The following is a 14,834-nucleotide window of genomic DNA, read 5'->3' as shown; positions in this document are numbered from 1 at the left end:
CATGTACCTAAATATGCTAGTACAGAAACACATTCAGAACATGTATTTGGCTGATATTGGACATGACAGTTAGCTTACTTACTTGAGGAATTTATGTGACATAGTTAATCCCCGTTGACATTATTTAAATCATTAAGTTATTTCCGTGGATATTCAGTAGTTATTGCAAACAATTTGGCCTGAGAAGTTCATCATTAATCATTTGTATTGCTTTCTCATGGTCAAAATTTACCAACAAATATGGTAATTTTATAACCCACAGAATAGATAGTGTATTAAATTTCCACATAACTATTGGGAATTCTTCAAGCTCCATGATAATACAAAATCATAATTATTAACAATTTTGCAGTGTAAGTTTTAACCACAAACTGAAATTTCATGTGCCAAAAAAATCCAATTTATAAAGAATAAACAATTTATTAAGATTATTTTTTAAAAAGACTTTACTTATGTTTCATATAGGCTGATATTTTTCATACATACTTATTTTAACAAACAAAATATTATTCCATAAATGTAACTTTTTTTCTGAACAAAAAAGCAAGTACCCTTTTAGATAATTTGTTTCTGATTATTTATACCAGTATGCTTCTGTATCCCACAAGAAAAAAATCTCTTATTTCAGATACTACTCTCAATGTGTTAAATAACATTTTTCCCTGTGTGATTTGTTAAAAAAATGTTAATAGTGAATAATAACAAAGCTTTTCATATTCTGATTAGAATAAGGAATATTAGCAGACGACCATGAAACCTGAATATTAATACTACAATTGACTACAAAAATAGGCTGTACTTTACAGAAATAATTGTCTTCCTAATTTATGCTGAAATGTTGACATAAATTAAAATATGAAACAAGCTGAGTCTCATTTCTACAATTACATTTACAGAAAATCTGTGTTGATAAGTATCTACATCAGAGTCACAAGAAACTCACATATACAATATGTATTTTTAGCTAAATGTATTTTCCATTACAAATACTTACATGAGTCATCAGTATTAAATATAGAAATTAAGGTCACCTAATGGGAATTTTATGCAATTGTATAAACTATTATCAGTAGATGTGAATGACTATATACATTATTCATAAAGTAATATGCAATAATACTCTTTTCTGAAGGATATACATTAATTATTAGCTTCTTGTAACTAGAATTCTTTTAATGGAGTTTAAGTTTGCTGAAAATAAGGTATATAATACTGAATTATAAGTCCTATATAATTGTCTTGAACTAAAATATTAATAGATGTTTCAAGGAAAAATAATACTTTATTTATCACGTTACTCTACACCTATTAAATCTGTACCATGTGACAAGAACTTTGCTTGGTACCAGTTCTAAGGCTGGAAGTAAAGCAAATACTACCCCTTTTCAACAGGTGCTCCAACAGGAAGTCATAGTCTAAAACAGGGACTCAGCAGACGATGGCCCAGGGGCCAAATCTGGCCAGCACCTGTTTTGCAAGTCATTTAACTGTAACATAACCACTCCAACTTATTTACATTTTATCTAGGGTTGTTTCATTTCAAATATCAGAGTTGAGTAGCTAGGACAAGAGACCATGTGGTTTGCAAGAATATAATATACACCTTTCAGACTCTTTAATAAAAAAGTTTCTCAATCTTTGCTGTAGAACGGGAAGTATACTTGCAGAAAAACAGTCAGCCCATATTTTCTTAAATTAAAAAAAAATTCCAACACAATATTAAAGGAAATAAACCAAGTCAGAGATCCTACAATACCCAACTTCAAGATTTAATATAAAGTTACAGTAATCAAGACTGTGTGGTCTTGGCAAAAGAATAGACAATTAAATCAATGGAACAGAATAGAGAGCCCAGAAATAAACACACATAAATACAATTAACTTTTATTCTTTCACAAAGAGAAAAAAGCAATGCAATGGAAAAATGTCTCTTCAATAAATGATGCTGGAACAACTGAATATCCACATGCACAAAAATACATTTAGACACGAGCTTTATACCAATCATGAAACTTAACTCAAAGTGTCATAGACCTAAATGTGAAATGGGAAGCTGTAAAACTCCTAGATGCTAAGGACAAAAACTACAAAAATCTAAGTGGCCTTGTATATGGCAATGACTATTAGCTATGACACCAAAGACACAATCCATGAAAAACATATTGATAGACTGAACTTCGTTAAAATTTAAAACATTCGCTCTGTGTAAAGCTTTGTGAAGGAAATAAGATGAGATGCCACAGACTAGTAGAACATATTTTCAAAAATAAATATCCAGTAAAAGACTGTTAACCAAAATATACAAAGACCTTTCAGAACCCAACAATAAAAAAACTTGATTATAAAAAAATGGGTAACATACTCTAATAGATACCATACCTAAGAGATATATGAATGGCAAATAAGCATATATAAATATAGCTAGCATCATTGGCCATTAAGTAGTTATATATTAAAATGCAGTGAGAAACACCACCTCTATTAGGATTGCAAAAATCCAAAATACTGGCAATATCAAATGCTAGCAAGGCTATGGGACACCATAAACTCTCAATCATTGTTGGAGGAAATTCAAAATGGTACAGCTGCTATGGAAGGAAGTTTGGAAGTTTCTTATAAAACTAAACATACTCTTACCATATGACCCAGTAATTGTACTTTTTGATAGGTGTCCATGGAAGTTGAAAAGTTACATTGTACACAAAAACCTGCACATGAATGTTTGTAGCACTATTAATCATAAATGCCAGAAGTTGAAAGCAACGAAGATGTCATTTGGCATGTAAATGGCTAGATAAACTCTAGTATATCTAGCCAATGAAATATTTTGTTCTAAAAATAAATGTTATTAAGACATGGACAGACATGGAAGAATTTTAAATGTATAGTACTAAGTAAAGCTAGTCAATCTAAAAAGGCTACATACTGTATAATGTCAACTATAATACAGTCCAAGGGAAAAAAAGCTAAACAGACAATGAAAAGACCAGTAAGTGGTTGACACTGGGCTGGGCAGAAGGAGGATGAATAAGAAAAGCACTGAGGATTGTGTGATGCTCTAGTGACAAATTCATGCCATTACACAGTTTTTAAAACTCATGAAATGTACACCAGTGGTGAACTGCAGTGTACTATGGGCTTTGAATATTAATATTTTAATTGGATAAAGATAGTGGAATTTGTAAGAAACCCCATATAACAATGACTGTATTATAAGAAAGAAGACATTCATTTAATTCTCACTGAAATATTAATTGTGTACTGCTAATACCTTTGTAAAAAAATAAAAATACTGGTTTTCCATGATTTCATTGCACAACTGGCAACCACTTTCTTAAGCAAGATTCACCTACCTACTCCAGAGTATATTAGACTAGCAGAAAACACCAGACACGGTCCCAAACACAAACAAAATAAGAACATAAACAAAAAGTCATGATGTCAAAGGGTACATAGGCGATAGAAATTATGAACATGTGCATCCCACTTGGTATATATGATGTATATTCTTTTCTATGTGTTTATCTCTGTGCTAGGCTGACATTTACTTGATGTGTAATGGTGGTTGCCTAGTGGTCACTCATCCCTGGCATCTACGTGGATTTGACTACGCCTACGCCTCATGAGTCACAGAATTTTATGCCTCCCTCATCCCATGGTGACTCTGTTACTATTAGTTATAGTTACAAATGTGTGCTCAATATTCAAAGTAGGATCATGTCTTACATTCCAGGAAATAAATATAAGTGAGTGAAAATCAAATACATCTATGATAAAGTTTTGTGATTATGAAGTAAAAAGTGATTTCTCTGGACTAGTTAACTATATCACATTAAATCCAAATTATTATCCTAGATAATCTTCCTACCAACTTTGTTATATTATTATCCTAATTTAGTGGTCAAGGAGAAAAATACAGAGGCTAATTTACTTAGACACACCTGTTTGCTGGTTGTTGACAAAACTAAAGACACTAGTCCAAATCTGTGTTGTTCAAAAATCCAGGTTCTCAACCACACCATTAATATTCCTTTATATCAACTGAAAATTATTTTAACTACTCAATCTGTGAACAGTTTTTTTCCTCCTCTAAGATTTTTTATAATTTAAACAAAAAATTTTCAAGAATATGCTATTATTGCATTTTCTTGTGATTATTTCTTAACTGTTATTATATCCACTAGAGATCTCAAAACAATGGCAGAGTTTTCATGGATACAATGATAAACTGTTGTGTGAATAGTATAAAATACTAGTATTAGTTGTATGTTTTCTCAAATTGAATTTTTATTATATCTTGTGATAAGAGGAATAAGAAGTAACTTTATAAAACTATATCTAGAAGGCCAGCAATTCAACAAAAATTATTTATATAAATTGTGTTCATTTTTAAAAGTCTTCTTAGTTTAACTGTGACAGATTTCTATTCTTAGAGTCCTTTTAAGTGTCATGCAAAGTCCCTAAATCTTGGCATCAACATTCGTTTAAGAACAGCAGAATGTGAAAGTTTTCATTGTCACTAGGTACTAGTCGTTACATTCCTCATTTGAATTGTCAATTAAATTCATTTTAACAACTTTCATAATGACCAGCTAATTTTTTTAAAGGTTATACAATGGCAGGCATTTTATTTTTTTTCTAAAAGACCTCTTTAGATACCCTTGAATAATATTTCTATATGGAAAATAACTACCAGTTCTATTTACATATCACCAATGTCAACTCCACCATCCTAATTCTAATGGCTTTAACAGTTACCTTCCACTTCAGCAACTCAGGGATTGGGTTAAGTATGTTCATTCAACAGAGAAAATTCTAAAACCACAGTATAATTTTTCGCTGAAAAGGTGAAACCAAACAAATAAAATGAATCAAAATGACAAGCAGAAAGATTCCTACTCTGAAAAATTACTTCAATAAGAGCCAAAATAAAATCGATCCTTATAATTTCTAAAGAAGGTAGAACTTAAAATATCTTACTGTGTTAAGAGTAACTTCTTCATATTTTCATTGTACAGCACCAATGAAAACTATATATATGCCCTTTTATGAAAAAATATTATAATTGATATTTTTATAATTGACATATAATTGATATTTGTGATTCTGAAATGTTAAAATTTTATCTATCTGTAGCTATATTTTTATTGCTTTTATTGTTCTAAAATAAAACGATTCATTTGATTGATGCTGGAAAGGTCTCAGGAAATCACTTCTGACACAAAAATACAAATCATAAGTGACAATTTTCAAAATGTTTTAAGATATTTAAAGCTTTAATGTTCTTGTTTTTAATGCATATTAAGGGAGATCAACTGGTACTTAATTTAAAAAAATACATAGTAACAATTTACATTCTATATATTTGAAGTCACTCCACAAATATTACAAGAACACAGAGATAATAAGACACACGAGTTAGCCACATGTTTCATTAAATGAGCTAAGCAGTGTCCCTTTAATTCTTGCTGTCATAGACACTGATATAAGCACATTGGGTTATCCCATCAGCCATGTTAGATATGAACTATTATTATTTCTCATTTTTCTAGTTTAGAAATTATTGCATAGAAGTTAACATCTTGCCCAAGGCCATACAATTTATAAATGACAGACCACAGGTTTGATTCCAAGAAATCTAACTACATAATAAGCCTTCTACACCTATATACAATTATTTCCTTCTTACATAGCAACAACATAGAAAAAGGTATATCATTTCCCAAAAGCTTAAAATGAACAACTCAGAGTCAGCATGATTGTTTCATTTATTAAACATTCATTGAGCACTTACTCTGTGGTAGGAACTATAATAAGCATCAAGGCCATGGCCGTGAACCAGACCTCATGTTCCGGATGTGGAGAGAGAGACCTGAGTCAGGAGGCACCCATCCCTGCCTCAGTTCTTGTCTCACGTGCAAGAGAATAATTCAAGCAAGAGATAAACACTTTTAGTGGAAATGGGATAGCAAGTTTATTTATGAAACACATACTAGCACAGAGCTGAAAGCAGGCACCCAGCCAGTCTAAATGCCTCACATGTAGAATAAAGAAAGTTGTTAGTAAGCTTGCTAGTAAGTTAGTGAGTTTGTTCTACATGCTTGAGCCAAGACAATAAGTGGGCACTTAGCAATTTAAGCACACTGACTACTGGGGTTCAGGTGCTAATATACCTCAGTCAGCTTTCAAGTACCCTTCCTCCTCCCCATCTAAATCTTGGGAATAATGCAGAACTACTGAGGCTTTCTTTCTCAGTTAGTAAAGGCTCTTTGTCTTAGTGAAATTGTTGCAGAGGTGCCCTTTCCCAGCTCAATCCCCCTCTTCCTCTTGTGCAACTCCCATTTGCGGTGTTCAGAACACCTGGCCATATTAGTGACATTGTTACAGATGCCTGTTTTCTCTACACAGTCTCAGCACAGGACTCTCCCCTTTCTCCAGCACTATTTTGCTTGTAATGCATGGGACACCTGACAATCTTATCCAACAGAGCTCAGTTCCGCTGAGTCAACTGGTGAGACATGTTTCCTTTTGCTTCCTGCCTCCTGTATTAAGTTCTTTGTTAGATTATAATGCCAGGGGCCCTGCCTTTATTTTCCCCTCGGGCCTCATGTCTAGCTGCTACCTAACACTCATAGATCCTGGGTGTGTGAGATTATTCTTCATGTTCATCACAGCCACTGTCCTGACTGTACTATTCCAACTTTAACTTTATCTGTCATCATGGAAGAACCTAAAAAAGTTGGACACAATGGTATTTTTAAAAATCATCATCTGTAAATACAGAGTAACAATCATTTCAAAATGTACAAACTAATCAATAGTCATGCCTTGAATATAAAGAGGTAAATAACAATCCAAACTTACAGACATACAAATTCAAATATCCTTAGCCATCTTTTGTCTAGAAGAGCATTTCTCATTTTGCTCGATCACATTGGACTCTAACCAAATCCTTTGCTATGGGAAAATATGTCAAAGAGAAATTGAACATCAGGGGTTTTATAACTCTTCTTCAACTGGAGGGGTTTCTTACCTCACTTCCAAGATGTTTGGAAGTTAACAAAAACCCTGTTTTCTGTTATGCATGTTCTTTTTGTTTAATTTTTAAGTTTTTAGGACTTGCTTCCTCCAAGTCCTAAGTTTTCTCAAAGTAAAACTAGCCACAAAGTAAGCATATAGAGATGAGACAAATTGTAAGGAGTAGAGAATTTCTGTGCTGAAGAGGTTAGGAGGTGATGGACCCAGCTCATATTGTAGCTTTCCTTAACACTCATAGATTTTAGTCAAGTTACATAATAATATCGAAATTCAAACTGTTGGTTTTTAAGTGAAATGATTAGTAAACATTTAAGAGGGTAAGTGAGATTATGTTAATATATACTGCTTAGCACAATGTCTTGAATATAATAGCATTTCAATCATTGTAATTTATTTTTATTATTATTATATTTTATTATCATATATAGTTATTTAAAAAACCGTGTTTTAGCTTTAAGAGCGATTATCTAAATATACACTGTTTAAATCAGATACTGAGGAAATGGATTTAAAGAATATTATTCGACTTGTGTAATAGAGCCAAAGGAGATGTTTCTAATTAATTAGCCCAAAAGTTCACTATTCAGACCCTGGCCTGATCCCAAGCTTTTCTTTTCTTTCTCTTTCAAAACTGGCTTGGTTTCCTTAACATCTTGTTCCCACTCTTTGAATGAATGAGTCTGAAAATACCCTGCTACAAATAAACAGACAAGCAACAAAAATCCCATTTCTGCAACCATTATTCATTACATTTCACTTTAAAGAGTCAATCCAGGTTCTGCTTTTTGCTCTCTAAACTGTCCTGTTCTGATTTAGTAACAATCACAACTGGATTCTTATTCTCTGACATGGCCCCTTCACATTTATGCCACTGCCCCTGGTATCCATCTCAGTTCCAAAATATGTAGTTCAAAAGCCTGTTCTCTCCTCCATCTTTCAAGACCATTCCAGAGAGACACAGAAGCAGTGCGTGTCCATTTTTCAGTGGAGGTTGTTCAGATACCTCCCATAAGGCCCCATAATATAGGCTCTTCCCTATTCTTCCAGCCTTATTATTGGCTGTTAATTCTATTCCAGCTCTCCCACCCCTATATCTGAAAAGACTGACTAGAATTCACAGTAACAGAAAAAGCGAAGGAGTAATCACATTACTTCCTAATGTTAAGCATAGTTCGCAGTGCAGATGTCACCAGATTAGGTTCTTAAAATGTCAAAAAGATATAACCAGTTGACAAAAGTACTAGGGAATTTCAAGAATAGAAACCCACAATTGAGATAGAATGGACACATGAATCAGAAAAAAAAACTTATTTAGGAAATTGACATTTAGATAAGTTCACTTATCATGAAGATAAGGAAACAGACAATAGACACTTGAAATATAAAGGGCTGGAAATGTAGGCAGAACCCAGATCATGGAGGACCTTTCATGCTAAGCTTAGTGATTTCCATTTTATCTTATAGAAAAAGACATCGAGCAGTGACTTATGATTATTAATTTTGTGTATTATAAAAGGTATTTTGGTTTGAATAGACTGTAATTTCAGAAAATCTATTCAACCTGATTGCCTTTCTTATTTTGCTAAAATCTTATTACTCTCCCATCTTTTTCTATTATTTCTACCGTCAAACACACATTTCAAATCTCACAGGTTAAATTTAAATGTAAAGATAAAGAAATAAAATGATTCAGGTGGAAATATTAATTGTAAGAACAACCCTGTATTTTTCAAAACAGTCTTTAAATTCATAATCATCCCTGATGTTCAAACACTGTTATGGGTGGGCAAACCAAGCAGTGTTATGCACACTTACAGATGAAAATAGCAGCCCAGAAAGGACAATGTGTTGCTGAATGTCATACATAGCAGCCAGAGCCTGGACAAGCTCTTACACATACAGAAAAAGGTAAAACAAGAATTTCTATGTCTGCAAATGATGGGCTTTCTCTTCAATCATGATGAAAATGCAAAAGAGAAGATAAGCAAAGGATAGCTACTATGAGGTTTACCGATGGGGGTTGGTAATGTAGTGTTGATGATATACAAAGACTTTTTGAAGGGCTCACCCTTTATGGAAGATGAGGAAATTACCTCCCCTTGCACAAAAGATAATAGATAAAGGGTCGTGGAGGTTTAATCACTGCTAGCACTGTTTTTCAGAAACAACAGCAACAAACCTTGTCTTCAGTAATGATTGGTAACTAGAATAATGTGATTACTCGATAATGTATTTTGCTAATCTAAAAGTATCTGGTTGATCTAAACAAATTAAGCTCCAGTTTTGATGCAGTGATAGTCTTAAAGGAGTTGAAAGGGCGAAGTTCAGGGGCACGCTTTAAGTACAAGGGAAGGAAAACAAAGCAAATCGAAACACAGTCACATCAAGGACTGTGCAAGTTGAAATATTTAAATTGTTTTCTTTCAACAATGTCTTAAAAATCAATTTGGTTCCATAACATTTCCCAATTCAAGCATTTTTTTCCCTAGTATCCAGCAGTTGTCATAAATCCAATGAATCACAAGCAGCCAAATCATTTTCTGCAACATCCATCTGGGGGGGAGAGTATGCTGTGTGTAATCAAGGCTAGGAGTTTAGCCCTGGCAAGTGGCTGATTCTGTTACAAATGCTTCTTGCTTGGTTTATAAAAACCCTAACAAATTATACTCCACCTAGTTACCTGTCTGCTGATAACAACATTATTTACACAAAGCCCTGTACCTAGACTGAGATACGAACCAGTCTGGACAGGTGGCATAGGGACAAGATGTCCCCAGTTCTCTTTAAGAAGGTTGGGTTGTCAGTGATGCAATCTGACTAGCCTGCAAGAGATGAGAAGTTATTAAAAACCCAGGAAGCAAGCACAGAGTGACCCCCAATGGGTTTTTGACCTGGAGAGCACACTCCAAATGCTGTGTTTATTCTTACATTCCCCCGACCATTTGTTATAGATAAGGCAGAAATTCTATCTGCTATATAAATTGTTCCAAATAATAATTAATACCTTTAAAAATATTGAACAGGTCAAACAAAACACTTGTTAAAATGGTGCAGTTCCCTTTTCCCCATTTGTACCTGAATTACTTCTCAGATGCTCTGAGCCAGCTACCCAGTCCATCTAGAACAATGAGTTGACTCAATTAAGAACAAAATAAAAATATGGAAATGGAGAGCTGCATCCACATAAATGCCAAAATAATGCTTTGTAATAACATTATTGCAGTGAATACAAATGAAATCATGACTTGCCATTTGCTTAATTTATGCTATTAAATTCATGATAAGAATGATAGAAGTGTTTTTTAAAAATGCTTATTAAAATGATTTAATGTAATGATGAAGGAGAATTAGTATTAAAGGATTAATATGAATTAGGCATCTAATGGGGAAAATTGCAAGGGAAATTGCCATGAAAGATGAGAAGATACCATATCTGAACACAGATCATGAATATATTTTCTGAGAATGTCATTAGAAAGTTATACAGAATTTAAGATCATAACATATATTGTAACAATAAAACATATTATAAATTCTCTTTCCTATAAATGTATACTTAAGCTTAAAGAATAACTACAAATATTTTCAAATATTGCAGTTATCTAACTACAAAAGTTGTGTATTCTTGTATCATATACAAGGGAGATCTAAAGGGGAAAAAAAAAGAATTACCTTCTGGAGGGAGGGCCCCTTATAGTTCAGGCTTCCCCACCTGGATTAATGTTCTAGAAACCCGTCTGTATAAGTGCACCACCTGACATTGGTGTGAAAGGTTGCATTTGGCTTCAGTGATTTTTTTTTGAAGAGTCTTTCAACTTGTTGGCTCATTTCATGATAGTGATTTGCAGGCTTATCTGCCCACACTGCTCTGAATGTTTGCAGTTTTTTTTACCAAAAATAGCACAACCCCTAGGCCCCACCGTCCCTAGTCGCCCAATCTCACCTGAGCGACTTTGTTTTGTTTCCCCAGATGAAAAAAGTCCTTCAGAGGAAATATTTTGTTGATGTGGAAGAGGTGAAACAAAAATCGACAAAAACACTGAAAGTCATCAAAATTGATGAGTTCAAAAACTGTTTTGAGCGGTGGAAAAAAAATTTCCATAGGTTTATTGCATCAAATGGAGAGTACTTTGAAGGTGACTGAAGTTTAAACAGATAAGAATAAATATACATTTTTATAAGTAAATTCCTGTTTGGGGGTCCTCCCTTATGTATTCCTGTATAAACATGGATTGAGGAAGGCTGGATAAATAGGCAGATACATGCTAAATAAAACATATTAAAATATTATAGTAAAAATTTTTCATAAAATATTAATGTTAGATGGTAGGTATTCACTGTAAATGTCTTTCATCTTTGTAAAATGTTTGAACATTTTTAATTATGCAATTTTTAAACAGTATTAGTAGCTGTTATGGGTTTTCTGTGCTCAACAGATTAAAGATATTTATCTGCAATATTTTTTAAAAAATATCTCATATTGAAGCCATAATAAACTTTACTTATAAAAACGTGTTTAAGTGTAATATTCGATTTCTACTGCACTTGAATTTTATCCAGAAAGCTTTGTTCTAATATGTTCTAACCCCTAGAATTGAACAGTCTTACTTTCAGGAGAAATCTTCACAACCAAAGTCAAAGGGAGAAATAAAAAAAAAATCTGCTAAAATTTGGCTGATGTATTTTGCAGAGCAGCTATGTAAGCCAGCCCAAAATTCTTTTATCGTCTGCTAAAATAACAAACATGTTTCTGCATACTGAATGCTTCAATCCTCTTTGTTAGGTTGTTCGCTTGTGTTCCCAAACCCTGATTTAAACTGGCCCATAGATTCTCCGGTGAACTCAAGTCTAGTGTCAGGGAATATGAGTGTCTGTCACCAGGATGTTGAAAGGTCAACAAAAGTGACAGCTTCACTGTTTAGTTGCAGATTTTCAGCCAAAAGTCAACTGATGTCAAGATTAAGTCTTGACATCACAATAAACAGATTGTGGAAACAGCAAGACATTGTACAGCTTAGAAAAGAAGCACAGAATTCAAGCTCTGTGTCAATTTGAGGGCATGACAGAGAATGTGGGATCATTAAATATCCAAGCTACGGCAGGGTCATTCTAACATTACTCCTTTGGTCTTAAAAGTTTGTTGGTCTTTCATACATCATGAGAGAGAGAGAGGAGAATGAGTCTAGGTGCTTATGTGTTCATGGCTTCTAATGTTGTTATTAATTTTGATAACTCTGTAAATATAGAAGTAGTAGAAATAGCTAGAAGTAGAAGAAACTTGGCAAAAGCAATGGCAGAACCAACAAGTAGAAAATAATATTAATGGTGGAAATGCCAACTAACACTGAAATTGGTTTATTTATAACTATTAATTAAAACTATGAATCCTTGGATGTTAAATCTCTGGAACATTGATATAATTTTACAACAAAACCAAAAAAAAATATTTTTAAATGAATAGAAAACATTATTGGGATAGGGCTTTTGGACCAATCTGCAGCATTATATAGGTATCAAGTAGTTATATAATTGCATATGGAAACTTGAAGCTATATCCTATAAAGATGTGCAGTTTAAGGTCTTGCTTCATCACATATTCACATAAAAAATACAAACAATACAGAGTGGACCTAAAGTCAGTTTACATTTGTTCATATGGAAAGCATGTCCTACCCTGTATCTATTTAGTTTATATTATGCACCAAGCTCCCTTCTAGGCTTTTAAAGTATATTGGAGGATGAAAGACAGAAATTCACTTCATGATGTTTACCTTTTCACAGAAAGCTGGGAATCGATGAGGGACATGTAAACTTCAGATGGTGTAATGGGAATATTAATATTGCGTGTCTGACTGTACACGTGGTATGTATATTGGGAGGGTAGTAATTTTAAACTGATTAGAGTGTTCAAGGCAGGTTTGATTGAGAAAATACTTTTCCAGAGGTTTGCAAGACACTGCTATGATAACCCTAGCTCATAATTTAAAAATCACAGCATGATTAATTTTGATGTACATAAAAAATAAACATTGACCGAAAAAGGCTGGATATAAATAGGCAGACATGTTGCATTAAATGTATTAAAATATTTTAGTAAAATATATGGTAGATGGTAGGTATTCATTGTGACTGTCTTTCATCTTTGCAGAATGTTTGAACATTTTAAATAAAATGTTGGAAAAATATAGAAGAATTTTTCTGTACACATGTATTTTACTTTATACATTTTCTTTCTTTCTTTTTCTTTCCTTTTCTTTATAGCTCTTAGGCCTATTCCTCTAAAATTACAGATGAGGTTATTTTAAACTATATTCCATGTTATACTATTTTAACAATTATTAAGTTCCAGAAATTATCTTTATTTTTCTCATATGACTTCATACTCATAACTTCACATCTAAACATTAAAATTTTATATAACTTTTCTTGATGAATCAGAACATTGAGAAGTCAGGGCAGAGGGGTACCGGGATGTGGCTCAGATAAAGACACATCAGAAGTTACATTAGAATTAAGTTTGAATGTCAAGAAAAATAAGAACAGCACACTAGAAACTCACCAATGGTGTTTTTTCAAATGATGTAGAGTAATAGACATTATTAAGCCCAAGAAGAGAATGATTTCAATAAATCAAAATGTTACCCTGTAATCAATTACAAATAGATTAAAAAATAAACTTATAATTGTATTTTACCACTCATTGAATGATATACTCAAAGTTCATATAATGCTATCAATGATTATGTGAGTTTTTAAATAAAACAAGCTCTTTTTAATAATTTTATTCTTATACTAATTCATTTTTTGAAGACATTCTTACTAAAGAGATGAATCCCTAATTTCCAAAAGTTAGCTCCTATGAGTGCAAGATACTTTTTATGTCTGTCCTTAATAAATAAAAGGTGGTCACATCTGTTGAACTACTTACCTAAGTAATTACTGTTCCAAATATGGGAAATAGAGCTTCATCAAGTCCATAGATCTTCATGTGTTTCTCTTTCATTACCACATACATGCTATAGTATTATGATGTGCAAAAGCATTCTCATTCCCTTCTCTCCTCTTTTTGTGGATTATTTTCCTTCTCTACCCTTACTTCCTGTTAGTGTATGGAGTTCACTAACTTTAAATGAAAGTTTCTTAGAAAAATATGGGGCATGACCACAACTTTAATATTTTTTGTTAAATTGCAATTTCCTTTGTCCTCACTGAATCTCAATTTACCTGTGAAAAGTGGAAAATTACATCAACCTTATGAAATTGATAAAAAGCATACAAAAACACCTTCCACAAATTCTGAAGGGGGGCATTTTATAGAATTCTCTTATGCTATTACCTTGCTAAGTACCAATGTGGCATTTGATGAAAAATTAATGGGTAATTTACATTATAGTTTTTTTTTCTATTTTTTAAAATTTACCTAGCACACTTTTCATAATAAAATATATTCAGATATTTTACATGCTATGTTTTCTCTAAAATATTTTTCAAATGTCTGTTCCCATGTTAATGTTTACCTCTTGGTTAAACATGTGCTCATACTCCAACAAAACATTTCTGGTGCTTTCTAATGGAAAACTTAATTTTCATGCTATTTAGACAAATATTAATACCACCAAATTTAACCACATATATATTTATAAGACATAAATATCATCAATGGCATAGAAAAATCAACAAATTAGATATTCATTATTTAAAATAAATGACACGTTATAGTCCCTTTCAATATTTAAAGAAATATTATATTTATATTTTTATAAATTATACTTATAAAAACAATGCTAAACTTTAAG

Source organism: Artibeus jamaicensis, unplaced genomic scaffold, assembly GCF_021234435.1.
Source record: "Artibeus jamaicensis isolate MK-2021 breed Jamaican fruit bat unplaced genomic scaffold, CSHL_Jam_final scaffold_369, whole genome shotgun sequence".
Lineage (NCBI taxonomy): Eukaryota > Metazoa > Chordata > Mammalia > Chiroptera > Phyllostomidae > Artibeus > Artibeus jamaicensis.
This window is presented reverse-complemented; position numbering follows the sequence as displayed.